This window comes from Macaca nemestrina, chromosome 12, assembly GCF_043159975.1.
Source record: "Macaca nemestrina isolate mMacNem1 chromosome 12, mMacNem.hap1, whole genome shotgun sequence".
In the NCBI taxonomy this organism is placed as follows: domain Eukaryota; kingdom Metazoa; phylum Chordata; class Mammalia; order Primates; family Cercopithecidae; genus Macaca; species Macaca nemestrina.
Window position 1 is genome coordinate 54600534 of NC_092136.1, and position 21035 is coordinate 54621568.

General features: G+C 43.8%; 1 long non-coding RNA gene across 2 annotated transcripts; it reads right to left on the reverse strand.

The window, feature by feature from the left end:
- Window positions 1–1103: 1103 nt before the first annotated feature.
- LOC112427861 (uncharacterized) lies at window positions 1104–20806 on the reverse strand. Of its 2 annotated transcripts, none has more exons than XR_003019625.2 (3): window positions 20714–20806; window positions 9897–9994; window positions 1104–1525 (listed from the first exon to the last, which is right to left on the reverse strand). It is a non-coding gene; the product is annotated as an uncharacterized lncRNA (long non-coding RNA). The 2 variants fall into 2 exon arrangements; XR_011610322.1 differs by lacking the exon at window positions 1104–1525 and adding an exon at window positions 7281–7330.
- Window positions 20807–21035: the final 229 nt, after the last annotated feature.

A 21035-nucleotide genomic window follows, 5' to 3' on the forward strand; every position in this document is an offset into this window, starting at 1 on the left:
GCAGCACAGCAAGCTGCATTGCGTGCCAGGTACCCATCTACCTGGTAGCCCAATCGAGCAGTTAAAAAAATCCTGTGTGATTAGAAAATTGTCAGAAAGAAGTAGTCCATGAATTTTTCTCTTCCAGTGGTTCCTAAGCTTCACAGGGTTCAGAGCCACCACTGATAATCAGATGAAAACTGATATGGTTTGTCTCTGTGTCCCTACCCAAATCTCATCTCTAGTTGTAATCCCCACATGTCAAAGGAGGGGTCTGTTGGGAGGGGATTGAATCATAAGGGCAGTTTCTCCTATGATGTGTTCTCTCTCTCTCTCTCTCTCTCTCCGTCATTCTCTCTCTCCTGCTGCCATGCAAGACGTGCCTTGCCTCCCTGTCACCTTCCACCATGATTGTAAGTTTCCTGAGGCCTCCCCAGCTATTCAGAACTGTGAGTCAAACATCTTTTATTTATAAATTACCCAGTCTAAGGTCATTCTTTGCAGCAGTGTGAAAATGGACTAATACAAAACCACAGGCCCTCTTCATGGAAAAAGAAATTGTTTTAATTTCTGGAGTCCTTACATAAGAATCTGTTCTAAATCCTCTCAAACACATTCCGAGATGGAGCCAAGTGGCAAGGATGCTTTGGCCCATGACTATAGAGGTGATTTTCCTGAGTGGTACTTGGGGATAATTCCACGAGTTCCCATTTGTGGAAAATTGAGTATTTACTATAGGGATGTTATTGAGGACATTGTTCTTTGTATCACACATGCCCTCCAACTAAAAATCCACAGGAGGAATTTCTCTCTCAGTTCCACTCCTGTGCTTCTCTTAAGGAGTTGTTTTTGTTTGGTTTATCTGTTTACTTTTATTTCTACATATTGTGAATAGTATAACTTGGTGGCTCTTCACTCTGGTCATACTTTAGAATAACTAGTAAGCTTTTATAACATACAGATGCCAGCCTAGACCAATTAAATCACTGTCTCTTGGGGTAGGGCCTGGAAGTATTTTTCAGAAGCTCCCCAGTGTCCCTAACATACAGCCAGGGTTGAGAACCACTGATGCCTGAGGAGTCCTGCTCCTTGGCATTGGCCACTAGAAAACTGAAAGCCAGATATGCTGGCTGCTAGCAGCAAATTCACTGGGCCTTGTGGCTTCCACTGGTATCATCTCTCCCAAGACACCATCCTAGCCTTCAGGTCTCATTTTCCATTTGTCAACACATTTTAGATGTGACTTTATCTTGTGGCAACATGTTCTATGTTAGTTGGAGACTGTGGGCAGCCTACCTGAGCTTACTTAAACTAAACATAATGGGAGGAGTCTAAACTAAACATCATGGGGTTATTTCACGGACACAGGAGAGGCAGTATAGCTGGATCAGAGGAAGAACAAATACCAGGATTGAGAGAAATATAAGAAATCAAAGCATTCCCTCTCCTAGTCTCTTACCTTTCTCTTCCCCAAAGATTCCCTCTACTTTCTCCTATGCATCTGTTTCATTCTGTCTTCCTCCATAAACCAGTTTTCTTTTCTTCTCTGTGAAAACAGGTAATTTGACAAGGTCTCAGTCAAGCCAATTAGTGGAAAGAGACTGCTGTTTTTAGGTACTAATTTCAAATTCTCAGGAGAAAGACTGCAATTGGCCCATCTTAGGTCAGCCATCTCCACCAGTTCTGTTCCCGTATGGAGGGAGGGTTAATAAGGTGTAAACACAATTTCCAGGCCCCCCACTATAATTGAGAGAGGCAGTTCTTAGAGGAGGGAGGTCACAGCCTAGCAGGTACCCCTAAATATGACTCAAATAGCAGTTGTAAACCACTTTGAGACTTTCTACAATAAGAAAGAGTATAAGCAAATAAACTGTGATGCTCAACGTGAATTACATCTGCGTCCATCTGAGAATTTGGCCTTAGGATCATTATAACATTAGGGAGACAATAAGAAACTTTGTACAGAGTGCAAATGGGACCAGTATGTGCTGAGGGGCCAGGTAACATGGACATTTTGCATTTCTAACTCTCCTCAAACTCACTGGTACCTGTAAAAGTCCTGTCTGAAGCCATTTCTGAATCTCACTTAGATAACACACCTGTATGTCAAACCCATGTCAGAGGTGATTCTGGAAAACCTTAGTTATGGCCCTTTCATGGCTCTTGGCCTCACTTGCCAGAACTGCTTTAGAAAAATATTCAAAATGGAGAGCAATAATTTCATGTTAACAGACATTTTGGTTCACCAGGGTTCAGCTCACAAATCTCATGATGCTCAACACTGCTACACAAATTTAAACAAATTTCAAAGTCACTGCAGCAGAATCAGGATTGGACAGGCCTTCATTTGTCAGACTAATATCAAGCAACTTAAAAATGAAGCTGTTAGCATTAGCTGTAGCAGATAATCATTAGAAAATAACTTATGTTTTACAGCAAAAATAAAAATAGTTTTCACTTTTAATATTTGCTAAGTGCCAGGACCTTTGCTAAAAAATTACTTTTCTTAATCCTCATCATAACACCATAGAATATAGGGTAAGTTTTTATTAACTTTCTGTTGAAGCATAACTTACTTTTCTAGTGCACATAGATATTGGCCCCAATGAATATTCACAAACTAAATGCATATGTAACCAGCACTGAGATCAAGAAATAGAATACAAGCACTCTGAGGTCCCTATTTGGGTTCCCTTCCAGTTACCATGCCTATGCAAGGGTGACCATTGTCCTAATATCTAGAAGCATGGATTCGTTTTGTCCATTTCTGTTCTCTATACAAACGGAATAACAAATAGGTTCTGTATTGGGTCTGGCCTTTTTCACTCAACATTATGTTGTCTGAGATTCATTCGCATTGTCACATGAATATAGACCATTTTTGCTTATTTCTGTATAGTATTCCATTATGTGAATAAGACAAAATTTATTCAGTCTACTGTTTTTGGACATATGGGTAATATCCCATTTTATTTTTACTATTACAAATAGTTCTATGATCATCCTAGCACATATTGTTTTGGTGATTACTTCAGTGCATTTCTCTTGGGTATATAGCTAGAAATGAAATAGCTGGAGAATAAGACATGCATATGTTCAGCTTTATTAAATACTGACACTTTACCAAAAGAAGTATACAAATTTATATTTCCACCATTAGTATAGGAGCGTTCACTTTGCCCCACAATCTCACCAGCCTTTGAAACCTCCTTTTTCCTTTGTAGCCTTCCAGTGAGTGTGCAGTGGTACATCGTGACGTTCATTTGCATTCCCTTGATGATTAATGAAGTCAGGTACCTTCTCACATGGTTGGCTTTATTTTATTTGTTTACTTATTTTTCCACATGGATGTTTTCTTTGAGAAATGTCTACTCAAGCCTTCTGCCCATTTTTCTATTAGGTTGTCTTTTTCTAACTGATTTGTAAGAGTTCTTCATATATTCTGGATACAAGACCTGTGTGGGATATATGTGTTGAAAATATCTTTTCATTTTTGCATTATATTTTTACCCTCTTATTGATGTCTTTTGAAAAACCAAAGTATATTTTGTCCTTGTATTTTTCTTTTTCAGGCTAGCAATTTTTGTGTTCTTTTAAATAGGTGAGCTTTGCTTACTCAAGGATCATGAAAATGTTATCCTAGGTATTCTTCTACAGTTTTATTATCTTTTACATTTAGAGCTGCTATCCTTTACTTCTCCTATTTCATACCAAATACAAAATCAAAACAGATGGATAGCAGCTCTAAATGTAAAAGATAATAAAATTGTAGAAGAATACCTAGGATAACATTTTCATGATCCTTGAGTAAGCAAAGCTCACCTATTTAAAAGGACAGAAAAATTGCTAACCTGAAAAAGAAAAATACAAGGACAAAATATACTTTGGTTTTTCAAAAGACATCAATAAGAGGGTAAAAATATAATTCAACACATATATCCCACAAAGGTCTTGTATCCAGAATATATGAAGAACTCTTACAAATCAGTTAGAAAAAGACAACCTAATAGAAAAATGGGCAGAAAGCTTGAGTAGACATTTCTCAAAGAAAACATCCATGTGGAAAAATAAATAAACAAATAAAATAAAGCCAACCATGTGAGAAGGTACCTGACTTCATTAATCATCAAGGGAATGCAAATGAACGTCACGATGTACCACTGCACACTCACTGGAAGGCTACAAAGGAAAAAGATATATTTTTCATATAATCAGTGGAGCAACATGTAATAAATCAACCATGCCCTCTTTCCATGCAGTGCCTTAATCACAAATCAAGTAATATGAGTCTATTTCTGGACTTTATTTTGTACCATTGGTAACTTTTTCTAACAGTTCTATACTGTCTAAATCAGTTCTATACTGTCTAAATCACTACAAATGTATAATGGGTCTTGTTAATCAGTTTATCAATTTTTGCAAAAGAAAAAAAAAACTACCAGAATTTTACTGGGATTATATCGAATCAATATATTAATTTGGGAAGGAATGACATCTTACAAGGTCGAGTTTCCAATTCGTGAACATAATATATCTTTTTATTTATTGAAGTCATCTTTAATTTCTCTCAATAATATTTTGAAGTTGTACATCTTTTATTATATTTAATCCTAGGAATTTGATGTTTATTGATGTTATTATAAATATAACATTTTATTTTAATTTTTACTTGTTAGTTGCTGATAGAAATACCATTGATTTTTGTATATTGACCTGTATCCAACAACTTTACTAATTACATTTATTAATTCTAATAGTTTGTGTATTAATTGTCTAAGCCTCCTGCAATAAATTAGCCACAAATTTAGTTGCTTAAAGCCATGGAAATTTATTCTTTCATAGCTCTAGAGGCCAGAAGTCCAAAATCTTGGCTACAATCAAGGTGTCAGCAGGGCCATACTCCTTCCAGATGCTCTAGAGGAGAATCTGTTTCTTGCCTCTTCCAGTTTCTGGTGGCTCTGGCATTCCTTGTGGCCACATCATTCCAATCTCTGCCTCTATCTGCACATGGCCTTCTCTTCTGTCTGTGTGTATGACCAACTTCAGCCTCCCTCATATAAGGACACATGCAACAGCCCCAACCAAATAGTCCAAGATCATCTCCCCACCACAAGATCTCTAACTTAATTACATCTGCTATAAGGTAAATGCACCTAAAAGCAATGATTTAATCATACTCTTAGAATGACCCTGTATGGCAGGTGCACCTGGATGTTTGTGCCGAGCTAGGGAATCTAGTAGTGGCCAGCTTGGAGATTCATTCCTTTTCTATCACAAACATCAGAGCCCCCGGCCAGTCCTGTGGGACACGGGCTGGTCTGTATAGGGGACTGAGGCCTTGAGTTTTGGGTTAAATGAAGGTTGCCAGGTGGAGGTCATTAGATGGAGGCTGTTAAGTGAAAATGCTATATAAAGTGCATGATGGAGCAACATTTAATAAACAAACTATGCCTTCTTTCCTATGCACTACCTTAATCACAAATCAGGTAATTAGATATATGAGTCTATTTCTGGACTTTGTTTTGTAACATTGGTAAGTTTTTCTAACTTCATTACAGTTAGAAAGGAAGTTGTGGTTCTCCTGCCCAGGTCACCGCCACTAGGCCATGTGGTTATGCTGTCCTGCCCACTGCCACTGGACCATTCCTGTAGGTAAGGCAGGTCTCCTGCCCAGCCCACCACCACTGGACTCTCTCCCCTGTGTGTGAACCCCTAATAAAACCCCGCGTCTCGTTTGCTAGCTCTGGGTCTCTTCTTTGGCCTCGTGAACCTGGTGCTTTCCCTACTGAGGCGAATTGGGGGTTCAGCACATTTGCCAAGATGCTTTTTTCAAATAAGGTAACATCTATAAGTTCCAGAAATTAGGACCTGATATCCTGAGTGGGAGGTGGGGTAGGAGGTGCATTTTTCAGCCTACCATAGTTTGTAGATTATTTTAGATTTTATAAGCACACAATCATGGCATCTGTAAATAACAGTTTCATTTCTCCAACATAGTTTAGCCCCTTTTTATATACCGTATAAGCAAACTATGATTTGGGCAAGTTATGGTAATTTACACAGGATACTAGTATCAGGGCTAGGATTTGAGCTCAGGTCTGGCAGACTCCAAAGTCTGAGTTCTTAACCGCTACATTGCACTGCCTAATATGAGTCTAAGTTCTATTATTGGCAAAAAGAAATATTAGCAGCAGTTCTATGCAAAAGGCATTCTAAGCAGTTGATTTTTTCCGAGATCTACCTATCTTCTTAGATGCAAGATACAACATTCAGGAGTACTTAAAATCTTTGGGATCAACATTCATACTACAAAGTTTAAAATAAGACTTTGGAATAATAATTTTTTTAAAAGACCTAGCTTTAAGTCCCAGACTCGCCACAAACTGCTAGCATGGGCTTGAACAAGTTACATAATTCATCTGGGCCTGTTTCTACATCTTTAAAACTGAGATAATAACCATGGTACAGGGTTATTGGAATACTTAAGAAAATGCATGTGCATTCACATACTGAATGCTCAATAAATAATTTTTAGCTGCTATTATTGTGGTGTTATTGTATTTATTCATTTATCAAAAACACATTTAGTAGCAAAATGCAAAAACCAAAAAAAACAAACAAGACCATCTTTGCCTGCAACAAACACCACAACAAATAATTGCCACCTGGGCTAATGAGTAGAATGATGGAGACAGGCAGAAACATAGTGGAAGTGAGGAACAGAGAGCAAGTGACTCACTGTGGGTAGGAATGGGGGTCAGGAAGAGCTTCCCGGAGAAGGCAACGCCTAAGCTAAAACTTGAAGGAGAAAGCAGAGAAGACAGGAAGAGCATTCCAGGCAAAAGGACCAGCATGTGGCATACGGAGGCCTGAAATTATCCTTCCAGCAGAGGAACAAAACTGCCTTACCTGCCTTAGAAGAAGCAGAGTTCAGGAACTGGAGGCCAGAAACACTGAAGTTCACTCTATTCAGCTGGGACAGGAAGATCAGAAAGAGTCACCTGGAGGAGGTATCTGGCTTTAGAGCTCGCAGCTTCAGAGCTGGACTGCTCATCAATTAGGAGGTGCCAGTGATGCCTCCTGCGGAGTGCCTGGCACTGGCTTGTACTGTAGGAACCATTTGGTTCTTCAGCATGAACCTCTGTGTTCCTGGGGCTGCAAGAGCAAGCCAGCCTCAGTCACCACAGCTGATCCCCGTGAGGAGCGAGCTGATTGCTGCCTGACCGGAAGTATGCGGGTTGGTGGGGGGCAGGCACGTCAAGTCCGGAGGGGGTGAGGAAGAGCCAGACCTCCCACAAAGCCTCTTGAGCAGTTCTTCAAATAGATGCGGGGGCACAGTGCCCACTAGGTTCTATGTGGGAGAGAAATGAGGTGTCAGGGTACATCAGGGATGTGGTGTCCAATACTAGGCGCCACAGTCCGATGGTGAGTAGACTCAGCACCATTTTACCTGAGGAATAAGAGCTTAGGAGCAACACGGAGGATACCCACAGAGGCCCCAGGAGGAGCTGCCTCTTGAATCTCATGGAAGACAGATTAGGCTTTCCTGTTCTGCACCAGAAGGGAGAGCTAACTCTTCAGATGGAAACTACGGAAGGGCAGTTGCACCGAAGGGGCAGCCAAGGAAGAGCCCAAGAGGGGATCGGTGCGGTTTTCAGCTAAATCCGCTCCTGCAAAAGTGGAAACGAAGCCAAAAAGGCAGCAGGAAAGGACACATCTTCAGACAAAAAAAGTGCAAACAAAAGAGAAAAGGGGAGCAAAGAGAAAACAGGCCAAGTGGCTAACCAAGAAACTAAAGAACATCTACCTGCAGAAAATGGAGAAACTAAAATCGGAGAGAGCTCAGCCTCTGATGATGCCAGAAAGAAAGAAGCCTGGTCTGATTAATAGCATGTACCCTGTCTTAGCGGCCCCTGTCTCCCTTCTTGTACAATCCAGAAGAGTATTTTTATCAACTATTTCGTAAATGCAAGTTTTTTAGTAACTCTAGAAACGTTTTTAAGGAGGGAATCCCACCTCATCCCATTTTTTAAGCATATGCTTTTTAAGAGGTAAAGTCATTCGCTGGTTGTTTATTTTTTGGTACAACCAGAAGATAGTGTGGGATATTGAATTATGAGAGGCTTTGACTGTCTTGGGTGTTAGATGGGGGGTTAGTTTTTATATACTATAATATAATGCATACTGAATGGCAACATAGAGTCACAGTCCTGCATTTAACGTCTTGGACATTTTAAATTACTTCTAGTGCCATGTTGTTTTTCAGTAGAATTGTTTCCTGAAGAAAGCTAGCCCTTGAACATGGCTCTCCCTGTCAGAATTGTGTGCACTCTGTACCATCTTTGGTCACAGTCCTGTTTCCCTAATAACTTTGTTCATGTGCTGTGGAAGATTGAAAATTTGAGTATGTGGTATATATGCTATACAATTTTGAATTGGTGGGACTATGTAACAGTTGATTAATATGTGAAGATAGTGGTATTTGATAGCCTTTTAAGGAAAAATTGCCTCCAAATTTTAAGCTGGAAAATCACTGGAACAACTTTAAAAAGGAATTACAATAATGACTTTTTAGATTGTTGGTATGTATGTTAAGAATTGTGTAAAAATTGAAATGTCTGTTCACTGATCCTTAATGCAAACAATAAAATCTCAATTATGAAAGAAAAAAACAAATATTTATGGAGTACCTAATATGTGCTAGACACTATTCTAGGCACTTTACAGCAATAGGAATTATCCAATCATTGAATGAGATACCTTGAAAGGTAGTAAGCTCTCTGTCACAAGACAGATTCAAGCAGAGGCCGATCGATTTCTTAGTGGAATGTTGAAGGAGGAATTGAAGTCTGGAGTAAGAAATCGACCCAGCTGGCTTTCAGTTTCTCTTCAGCCCTGTGATTATATGACATCTGCTTTCTAAGGATTGGAGATACCCACATATATTTCCTTTAGCATTCTGTGTTTAATATCTTGGGGAGGCAAAGGAGAAAGGTAGACACCATCCTCCTCACCCTGTGGTAAAAGGTAAATGTAGGAAAATGGAATGACTTTATTGAGGTAACACAGATGATAGGGTCTGCCCCTGTCTCCAATATTTGTTCCTTGTTCCCCTCTTTGTCATGGCCCTGAAACGCACTGGCCTGCTGGGTGATGGTCCTGAAAGGGTCAGAGCTTCAAGGATTACTAAGTAGGGTAGTGTCAGTCCCAAGCCATTCTGTGGATCTAGGGTTACAGTCAGGGCAGCCTCAGGGGCAGGGGCTTCCTCCTCAGGAGGTTTAATGCTCTGTGGTCACCATCTTGAAATTCTTAAGACTTGTATCTTTGAATTTGTGTTTTGTGAGGTCTGATGGGATAATGGGGCACTCACAGGGGCTTAGGACCTCAGTTTACTTGTGGTACCTTTCCAGGATGGTTCTCAGCGGGGGCTGTGGGGTCTCTCTCTCCCCCAGGCCCCACCGCACAATTGTGTCTGCTCTCCACCTCAGACAGGACACAAGGAGAGTCAGGGGCCCAGTGCACACCCAAGTCTTGGTAGTGAGGCTCGGCAGCACCCCTACACACCTGCTGGATGGCTAGCTGGAGGCCCCATCTCCAGGGGATCGAGTCTCACCTACTCAATCCAGGTACCAAGCACATCCCAGCACATAGGTTCAAAAATCCAGGGAAGCCAACTGCCATGGGTTGAAGGGTTGAGAGACCGTGGAAAGGAAAGATGTCTGGCTTAATTTCTTCAGACCCACAGCCCCAGTTGCCTCTGGCTGCCTCAGGCAGGGTTCCTTGGCTCAAGCAGGAAGAGTGCGGATGCCTCTTCCATCAAGGGACAGAGGTCCGGGGCACTTATGAAGCTCCACACTCCCCTGCAAGTGTCCCCACACCTGGAGCCCTCCCTCAGCCAGCTACAGCCAGCAACATACCTTGTTGCGGGGAGAGGGTCATCTCTCTTTTCCTCCCTTCCAGTGCCGGGCTTCGGTTTGTCTCTTCTGGACAGTTCAAGGCACCTTTTAGGGAGGGGCTGCAAAATGCAAATTGTATAAGTTCAGTGATTCCACATACACATTAAGTGCTTTTATATTTGCATTTATATTTGCCTTGCACAATGTAAAGATAAACTGTAAAATTCACGCTAATAATTGAAAACTTTCATTTTTCTTAGAATGATGTTAAATAACAAATGAAAAACGCTATGACATGCTGGGAGAGAGACTGCAGAAGAAAGAAAAAAGCTTTATCTATAACAGCACTTTTTTTCTTGCTTTTTAACCTTGAGGCTCCACATTTTCATTTTGCACTGAGCCTCACAAATTATGTAGCTAGCTTTGGTTACAACTTGCTCCTTGCCTAAGCCAACCCATGCACAAGCTAGGCAGCTGATCCTGGACCCAATGGCTAGAGCCCAGTCTCACAAAAATGTTACTGTCTGTAAGTGCCCCGTGGTGACTCACAGCTCAAGACTGTATATTTCTCACTTGTCTGAATGCAAAGTAAAAGTGGCTATTTTTATAGAACAAAAACCCACGGAAAATATGGAATTCGGCCCATCTATATGCACTGCTGCACCTGAGACACTCAGCACACATAATAAATCTGTCTTTGGAAACTTGCTCCTTTACAGTTTTGACATAGATAAATGACAAGTATTAAATCTTAAGGGAAAAGAACCAGCTGCTGTAGTTGTTGAATTACTGAGACTGAAGCCTCCAGGCCTACTGATTTGAAATATCAGGCAGAAGCCTCCTGGAAAAGGGTATAGATGAGCTGGGAGAATGTCTCTGGTATTACCAACCCCCAGAAACTCAGGGCCACATCTAATATCTGAATCTGAACTTTGGAAGCCATTACCATAACCTTGGTCTTCGATCAGTAAGAGGACCTTTTTAGGGGGACGTATACCATGCTAAACCAATGGTTCAGAACTTGGATTGTCTAATGAAGTTTTTCTTTAGACAGAACAGATACCTGCTGAAAGAGCAAAGACTAGTAACAGACATATTTGTTCACTGTTTAGCATGATAGCATTGCTAGGAGTCAAGGGTGACAATAGGGATAATTCTAGAGTGCCAGAGTCAAACATAGCTAGGAGATGATGTGTCCTTTCACCATGGTGTTCCTCTGCCCCAGAGTGCAGCTCTTTGAGGGGGGGCTTGGAATCTTTGTTTTTACATCCCCTGGTGCCCCCGGCCCAGTGCCCCCCAACCCCCACCATACATTATCTGGCATGGAGTGATGGCTCAGGGCACTTTTCAAAAATTAAACTCGGCCAAGTGCAGTGGCTCACGCCTGTAATTCCAGCCCTTTGGGAGGCCAAGGCGGGTGGATCACGAGGTCAAGAGTTCTAGACCAGCCTGGCCAATATGGTGAAACCCCAGCTCTACTAAAAATACAAAAAATTAGCCGGGTGCAGTGATGCATGCCTGTAGTCCTAGTTACTCAGGAGGCTGAGGTGGGAGAATCACTTGAATCCCGGAGGCAGAGGTTGCAGTGAGCCGAGATTGTGCCACTGCACTTCAGCCTCGGTGACAGAGTGAGACTCCATCTCAAAAAAATAAATAAATAAATAAATCCAACTCCTTCCTTGTTTAGCAAGAAAACCGTGGCCCAGAGAATTTTGATGCTATCCTCAAAATCACACAGCTAACAAATAGTAATGCCGGGACCAGAACTGAGACCTCCTTACCCCGATGGGAGCTGATCTAGTCTATCACACTTGGAGAGAAAATTGGTGTCATTTTCTTTGAAGATTATATATAATCCATGTGGATAAAAAAGAATCTCATAGAATCTCAACAATGAGCTGCTGCCAAAATGTTGGCAGAATGAAAATGAGGAAGAGAACGGGGTCCAGGGCTGGGCCTAGCCAAGCAGGGGAAGGCTGAGAGTTGCTCAGACAAGGAAGCTGGCCTCTCAGCTCAGGGGGACCTGCTATGATCCCAACCAACACCCGAGGATGAGAGCTCTCTGCAGGAAGAGGACACCTACTTACAACATTGCTTAAGTGCTTCTTCTGAGGTGAGCACTCTTCTCCGAGATATATGTGGATTAATTCATTTCATCCTTATAACAAGCCTGTTAGAAGGGCACTATTATTAATTCCACTTGACTGAAACTGAGGAAAATCTGCCAGTGAGAGAGAGTCAGGCTTCAAGCCCGAGAGTCTGAACTCTCTCTTAGCCCTTGTTGCTCAGCTGCCTGTCTGGCCTGGGGAAGGGGAGTGCTCACTAGAAACAGGGGAGAGTCCTTCAGAAGAAGGAACGTCTGACTCCTCAGTGGCAGCAGGAGTACAGCGCCTGCTTTTGGAAAGGCCACTCCTGGGAGAGCCTCCCACCCACCCCGCCCCCTCCTGCTCTGTTCCTGGACTCCTCCTTTCCCTGGAGCCGCTGCCCAGACTCATCAGACTTGGGAGCTGGATGCAGATCCTTGCATACACCTCATTCCCTTGTCCTTCCAATGAAAAAGAGGCAGCATGGTGTGCTCCCAGAGCCCACAGCCCCTGGGCTTGGCTTCTCCCACTTACTGGCTGTGAACTTGGACAGCTCACTTAACACCCCCAGGCCTCAATCTCTTCATCCATAAACTGGACACCGGCAATGCTTCACAGGTGGCTGTAGTGAGTTACCATGCATGAAAGCATGTTGTAGATTGTTTAGTGTTAACCAACATTCAATCCCTTTCAGTTTATTTATAATGAGGATGAACTACTTGAGAGCTTGAGAGCATGGACTCTGGACCCAGACAGATAACAGGCAAGTTACTGTCTCAATTTCAGTTTCCATATCTGTCAAATGGGCATAATGTGCTGGTACCAGCTAGAGGGATGATGGAAGGCATATGCAAGATGATGCATGAAAAATAATAGTAAAACATTTATATGCCTTTAAATTAGTTAATATATAATAAGATCACTGAAAATCACCTGGCGTAGGTTGGTATTAATTCTTTTCAAACCAGGGAGAAAAAGATAATGCCTTGTAAAATACTTAGCTTTGTTTCTAGCACATGGTTTGTGCTCAATAAATACAGGCTACTAAGGTAATGTTGTCACTGGTGTTGTTATTGTTATCAGTAATAGTATGAACATAGAGGGGCTAGTGATTCCTATGCACATCGGGACTGAGCAGCACTGCCTTGGGACTCAGCAGGACTCTGCCTTTCTCGGGCTGGACTTTATGCTGAATTCCCCATAGTCTCAAACCTTGCAGGGCTTGTTTTATGAACCTACAATCTATGCCATTGCACAAGACCCTGTGTTCAGAAGGGGCTGTTCTCAAAAAGGCTCCATGCTTGGTTTAATGCTCTGCTATTGCTGTCTTGAAATTCTTATTTTTCAGTAAGAGGCCCCACATTTTCATTTTGCACTGAGCCTGGCAAATGATGTAGCCAGTCCTGCTGCCTGCTACCCTGGGACCCTCTAGGACTGGTGCCTAGAATCTACCTGGACCCTGCCACCTTCCCTCCCTCAGCCTGATTCCACTTCCTATATCCTGAACACAGACACCATCTTGACACTGACTGCAGCTCTGGCAACCTTGTGAACTGAGGTACAATTTGGCAGTCAGACCACAAGGATTTGTCCTCCCAGAAGCTAGACTTGCTAGAACCATATCTGAATTGGCATACCTTTTCTTTTCTTGTAGGAATCACCTTCTTAGCATTTAAATGTGCTAGAATTATGCACAGTATTTTTAACTTGCCTCATCCCATTAAATTCTTCCTATAGCTGATAAGGTATATATTATTTTTCTTGTTTTACAGAGAAGGAAACTCAAAAAGTTTAAATAGTATGCTTAAAATGAAATAACAAATCAGAAGTCACACCAGAATATAAACACATGTGTGTTCAAATCAACAGCCCTTGGGCTGTCCTATCTCATTGTACTCAGTGGTCTTTTTCGAGGTCTAAACTCAGTTCCCTCCCACCAGCAAACCTACCTGCTCAGGGACTGAGATCTCTGCACACTGTCCTCCCCACACCGTTTCTCTGGAGGTCCCTACTCTCCCAGGGTTAATGTAGGAGACATTCCACAGAAGCACACAAAGGCTCTATATATTAGGTCCTTGTGGCTGTGTGACAAAGAAGCCACAAACTTGGTGTCTTAAAACAAGAGAAATGTATTCTTTCACAGTTTCAGAGCCCAGAAGTCTGAAATCAATATCACTGCCCTGAAATTAAGGTGTTGGCAGGGTCTTGCTCTCCCCTGGAGTCTCTTCCTCCAGCTTCTAACAGCTGCTGGCATTCCTTGGCTTGTGGCCATATCACTCCCATCTTCAAAGTTTACGTCTTTATGTCTCTGTCTGTGCCATCTTCCTGTGGCCTTCTCTATGTGAGTGTCAAATCTACTCCTGCCCCCTTCCAATAAGGATCATGTGATTGCTCTCAGGTCCCACCTGGATAATCCACATGATCTCTCCACATCAAGATTCACCATCACATCTGCAAAGGCCCTTTTTAGCCACATCAAGTAATCACGGGTTCCAGGGATTAGGAGGTGAATATCTTTTGCGGGGGCGGGGAAGTTTTGTAGCCTACCAAAGTGGGCAGATATGCTAATAGCTGGGGGAGTTGGACAGAAAAAGAAAGGATTTCTCAGCCCTTTCAGAAGCATTCCTGAGCAGCCTCCAAGCAGCACCGCCTTCCCAAGAGAACTGGCTCCACTATACTTAGTCTGATCCTCTGAGGGAGGGACGGTTTGAGAAGAAAGAGGCAAGGAATCCCTGGATAAAGCCCTAAGGGCTAAAGAGCAAGAGACTGGATCTTCTAAGGAGAGCAGAATCGAAAGTTAAGCTGTCCTCAGGAGTTTCCGTATTCCTTTCTCACATGCTTTTTCCAGCTTTGCAGGTAAAATATGTGTAAAAACCATTGAATCTATTAAGAATTCTGCTCTGGGACCATTATGTTTTCAAATAGTGGCTAATAAACCCTCTTCCTCCCATTCTCCTTTGAGGCTATTATTCTTTCCCCCCCTCTCATTACTCAGCTGGAAACCTTCTGTTTCTGCTTCCCCTCCTTACGCCTAGATTATCCCTCATCCTTCCATGTTGGGAAAATCACTCCCAACCCAGGAAACCCTGAGGGGCAGCATTCAGTCACGCTCAAAAGCTAAAAAGTACAGTAACTATTTCCTGAAAGAAGAGGGGCAAGCATGCCTACAAAACAGATGCTCTTGGAAAAGGCAAAAACCTCTGAGGAAAAGCCTCAGCTCATACCTGAATCTGTGCAGGAGGAGGCTCCTCTGATTAGCCACACCTGGGCAGTGCCCCAGTTAGCTGGGGGCCGGGAGGGGTAGTTAAATTCAGGGCCTTTGATGGAACACAAAAGGAGGCACTGAAAACTGAGGCAAACTATGGAATGAACTTGTATATTATTTTATATATGCTCACACATCCAGAGTTGAGTATTACGCTGTGGCAGATGAGAGGTAAGGATTTAACCGCCAGCCCCTCCATATTAGACACTGGTGCAGCCTTAAATCAGGAGTGGCTGGGCAGGGTCTCATCTAATATTGCCCAGCTCTGTCGTGTGATGCCCTCCCATTTGTTTCACCTTTGTTTCTGGGTCGGGATAACCTGGTCTTCCACATCCTGGCACCAGGGTGGACATACTTCTTGCTCATATTTGTTTCTTCAAAGAGCAGACTTTGTCAGCTAAGCTCCTGTTGTTCTCACTAAACCTGACCCTATTAGCTACTGCACTAGTTTGTGCGGGAATTTTACCCTTTCCGTGTCTAGAATGTGTCAGTCAGAGTTGGACCAGAGAAGCTGAACTAGTAGGAGAGATAGAGAGAGGTGCAAGGCGGTGGGGGTAGCGATAGAGAGAGAGATTAACAGAGCTTTTAGAGGTAACTGACCTCTGCATTGTGGGAGCTGGTTAAATAGTCCAGGTAAGACCATCTCTGTGTCTGATGGTGGCACTTAAAGACCACAAGGCAGGCATCAGGAAGTGAGGATTATGAACAGGCTGGAATCCCACAGGCACAAGCTGGGACCTCACAAGGACAGGCTGGAACCTGCTATTCTTGTTGCCTCTGACCTTGGTGAAGAGGAAATCCTGCATAGACCAGACCCTCAACCCTGAGCTAAATACTCACACCTGGCCCAACTATTGCTTCACACCAAGGAGGTGAGTCAGCAGGTTAACAACAGTGTGCATGTGCTACATGATGCCTCCCTTTTGCCCCCGAAAAATCTTCAGAGGGTCTCCTAGTTCACCCACCTTAACCAGAAACACATGCAAAGGGAATCCTTGCATGTCAGCAAGCAAATTGACACGTTACAAAGCCAGCACAATGTCTTAGGTCAAATGTCCCAGAAAACAGCTATGAGATGGAGCTGCACATGCAGGAGATTTACTGGGGTGTGTTCTTGGGAGTGAGGGAAGGGGGGTGGGATGGAGGGAGAAGGTGAGCTGAGAGGCAGTTGCAACAGGAACTGATTCTGTATGGAGCTGGGATGGCTTTCAGGGCTGTCTGGAAGGAAGGCAAGGCTGCCTCGGGGAAGAGTGCATGACTTTGGGAGATAGGGGGCAATTTCCAAAGGGGCCTCAGCTGTGAGCTGTCAGCAGCCACTACTCCCAGCTGCTGGAGGAATGAGTGCCTCATTCCCAAAGCGGGGATCTGGACGTATATGACAGTATCCAATACAACCTGCTTCAACCTGCCTGTGATGAGTGTGGAACCTGCCTGTGATGAGTGTGGAAATTCTTTGCTGGAAGAGGGGTTTTTAGGCGGGTAGGAGGTGAATGATTCTCCCTGTTACTTGAAGTTCGTTTATTTGGTGGCTTTTTCCTAGTCCTCTGTTTCCAAATTTTTTCCCATCTACAATGGCTGGAGTAGAAATTTTCCACAGCTTCCCTGGTACATTTCTGTCCCCCTGCTTCATGCCTGCTACATATGATTACATGGATGTTCCTCCATACTTAGGCCTCCCTCAGAGAACCTGGATTTGGGGAATGTGGAATTCTAGCCAGTAGTATAAATTTTCTGAATTTCCTGCCAAGTGAGCTTGGAAAGCCAGGGCTGAGGCCACGCCTTCAGAAAGACTGCCTAAGAATCTCATTCCCTTTGGCCCACTTGGGGGTGAGGTGCGTCCGGCTCCACCCTCTAAGTCATGTTTTTAGTAACAGTGCAGATCCATAAGTGACAGAAAATACCAGGTTGCCATTTTCTCATTTCCCAGAGCCATGAAACCACCTCTTACACATTACTATTCTTAAACATCCTCAAAGTAAAATTATCCTTAGAATTTGAGAGTCATACATGCATAAAAGTGTGGACAAGTACAGAAAATAAGTCCATCCTTCCAGCGCCTTCTATGGCAGTGAATGGCACCAGTCTCCATCTAGATGTACAACCCAGAATCCGAGGAGTCTTCTCAGCACCTCCCTCTCCTGCAGCCCCCATATTACAAAAGACTGTCAATCCTCCCTCTTAAAGAACTCCCCAGTTCTCCCTCCCACTTCTCTCCTTCTCCACTGCTGCCTCCCCACCCTCAGACTGCCATGGCCCCTCCTCTGGGCCCCTGTAGTGGCCTCTAAATTTGTCTGCTGGCATCTTCTCCTACCCCCTTCCAATCTGTTCACCATTCCACAAATACAACAGAATAGTCTTTTTAAAATACAATTTTCATTTTGTATTTCCTGTCCTTAAATTCCTTCTCTGTCTTCCTACCTATTTCAGTCAGAATAAAAACTCAAATTTTAATGTGGTCCACAAGCCCCTACAACGTTCTTCAAGGTCCTGCAAGGCCCCAGGCCTCATATTGGCCGTGGCCGCAATTCACTGGCTGGGTTCCACCAGTCTGGCCTTCTCTCAGTGCCTTCTCTGAGCCTCCCTTCTGTCATTTTCACACCCTTGCCTACTTAACAGCTGCTGCGGTTTAGTGGCTACTCGTGCAGACTCTGCAGTCAGACTGACAGGCTTTGAATCTCCAGCTGTATAGTACCCTCCTCTTTTTTTTTTTTTTTTTAACTGTGTAGTCTTAGACACTTGGCAAAAGCTAACTGTATCTCAGTCTCCTCATCTGTGAAATGGAGGCAACAATAGAACCTTTAGCTAGACAAATAAATGACCCAACATTCACAGAGCACTTAGTGTGTGCTCAAAAATATTAGTTATGGTCATAACTCATCCTTCAGTTCTCAGCCCAAGCACTTCCTCAGGGAGGTCATCCTGGCAGGCCTTCTCTGAGCCAGGTCAGGGACCCCCCAGGTGTTCTCATAGCTTCCTGCCCCTTCCTTTCACAGCACATAGCATAGTGTGGTTCTGTCTGCCCTCTGCTCTAGGTCAGAAGCCCCTTCAGGGCAGAAACACTGCCTGTTTGCTTGGTACATCCCCAGAACCTGCCCCATTTCTCAAAATAAACATTCCCTTTTCTGGTGCAGTTGGGAGGGTGTGGGTACAGGGTATGGCACATGCTTTCTGTCACCATATATGGAGGTGGAAAGTTGGGAGGCAACAGAAGACATCCAAGATGTATCGTGGGGAGGCCTCCTCGTGGCTGACAAACACTGTAGGAATGGTCCGCCCAGTTCTAGGGAGCCCTGGGAGAGGCATTAAATCAGCCCCCAGAATGTCCCCCAGATTGCTGTGCAAATCCATCTGGTGCCTCCTCACCCAGCCTGCAGACTTCAGAGTGGGACCCCAGAATTGTATCAGTGTTCCACTCATGGCAGGCAGCCCTTGCCCACCTACAGTAACTCCCGGTCTCATGAAGACACACCTGGCACGTCCAGCCTGGCTACAGAGTTATGTTGTTTTGATTTCCACGTCTCCATTACAGAGCACATCCACCAAGCATCAACACTCCTCTGCATCTGAACTACAGAAGAGCTGCAGCGATGCCTCTGTTATAGACTGGGGGGACTGAATTCAAGTCACAGCATTGCCATTAATTCTCTGTGTGACCTTTATTGGTCATTTCAACTCCATGATTCATTTTACTTCTTTGTAAAATGAAACATTGAAACAGATGACTTAGCTCCAGTAGAGTACTAGGCTACCCCTCAGAGGACCTTCTCCCCAGGACCCACCACACTGATCTCAGTTCTCAGTACCATGGGATCCTACTCAGCACACACACGTGATCGGACTGAGGGTGGACCCCTCACCCAAGCTGGTTCTTCACTCACAGAGACAGTTCTGTGGGGCTGAGTATCATAGCTATAGGTTAGGAGAAGCCAGGGCCAGACTGGTGCCCATACCAGGCAGAACCTTGCAGTAGGGGAGGTTAACTACAGGCCCTAGGGAAGGAACTGGTCTACCAAGAGAAGACTAGAGCAGAGGCGGGCACATGGCACCAAACAAAGAGAAAGAAGTCACCTGATGACCTTCAGTCTCTGTGAAGCCATTTGTAATTCCTCTACAATTGGGTGTCTGGACATTCCCCTCTATCTTTTCACTTAAGGGGAGTTTAGATGGTTTCTATTCTCAGTAACCAAATGATTGCGGACTAAGGCATCTTCTCATATTGGATGTTAATTCAACAAAACCTCAACCAGTAAGAGTGCGATGATCATGACAGCTTTAACCTTCCCAAAGACCTTCTGTCTTCACCTACCTTGTTTTAAAGCCAAAGGCCCAGGAAAATTGATGCTGTAGGAAGGGTTTTCATTGTACAAAATGAGGAAACCAAGACCCTCATTTCCTCAAGAGAGGAAAACAGACTTAGTCAAAGCCACTCAGTGAGTTAGTGACAGTCAAGGTGAAAGCAAAGCTCTGCCTGCTCATTCCAGATCACATCTCCTGCTGTGCATCAGGGCCTCCTCTTTACCCTGGGTCCACTCTTCCCCTGGCCAGGGCTGTTACAAAGTCAGAGCTGTCTGCGGACTTCTGCATGGAACAGGATTTGTCCCTGGTCTGTTATATGTTCTGGAGAGTAACAAGATGGAGACCATGGAGATGCTGGTGTTGGGGACTTGGAGGTGGGCACCACGTGCAAGGGAAAGTTTTGCAGACACTGAACTGCAAAACAAGACGATAGCCACACAGGCCAGAGAGCTCAGCTCTGCCTCCAGGCATGGCCTGGGGAAACACCCACAGGTGAGGGGATGCCTCCCTGATGTGGAAATGGGGATTCACATTGACCAACCTGAGACTGCTGCACTGGACTGCAGTCGCAGGAGATCCCCCCAGGACTACGGGCTGCACTGGAGAGAGGAGCCCAGCTGGGAAATCACCAGAAACCCCCACCTGAAAATCATAGAGCCTGGAGATGGTGGTGAGGCGATTTCTTAGTAATTATCCAAAGACCTTTTGTTCTATTAAATATAACCTCAAGAGAAAAATAAAAGATAGAACTTTTTAAAGATGCCATTCCTATGAACAAAAAGTCATGTATTTGGAACAGATACAGATACACTGCAATAAAACATATCATTTTGAACCACTGTTATCTCTGTAGTCTCACTATCAGGCACAGGCATGGCCCAGAGCAGGTTCTTTACAGAAACAAATGAGTGCTTCTCTGAGCCTAGAACTAGTTTAACTTTAAACACTCCTATTATCCCATTTTATAGATGAGAAACTGAGGCTTTACAATCTGAGATCACACAGTTAATACATGTAGTCTGCAGCCAGGCTCCAGAAGCCTTGGCTTAAGTTTCAGGCTATATTTGATGGTCTCTTATCTTTGAACAGGACTAATGTAGGATGTGTAAGCTGGCAGAAGTCTGTAGAATTTCCTGAGGCCAGAGGATCTTGAAGGGACCTGGCATCTAACCATACAGCATACAAATACAAACCTTGTAAAGATGTTTGTCTTGTCCACTCTTGCTGAGGGGCCTGAAACATGTTTTTCACCAGAGTCTGGACCTTTTCTGTTTGTTTGTTTGTTTTTGGCTGTCCTGTGTATGAAAGAGCAAGGGACAGAGTCAGGGACACCTGGATCATATTCTGGGTGCAGGTCTCTTCCCTTCTCTGGACTTCAGGTTCCCGCCCCCACACCCGCCCCCGACCTTAAGATACAGGTAGATGAGATGGCCTTTCCTGTCTCCTCTCACAGTCTCTATTTTCAAATGACTCTCATGGTTCATCTAAATTCTACCCACAGAGAAGCTTATTTAA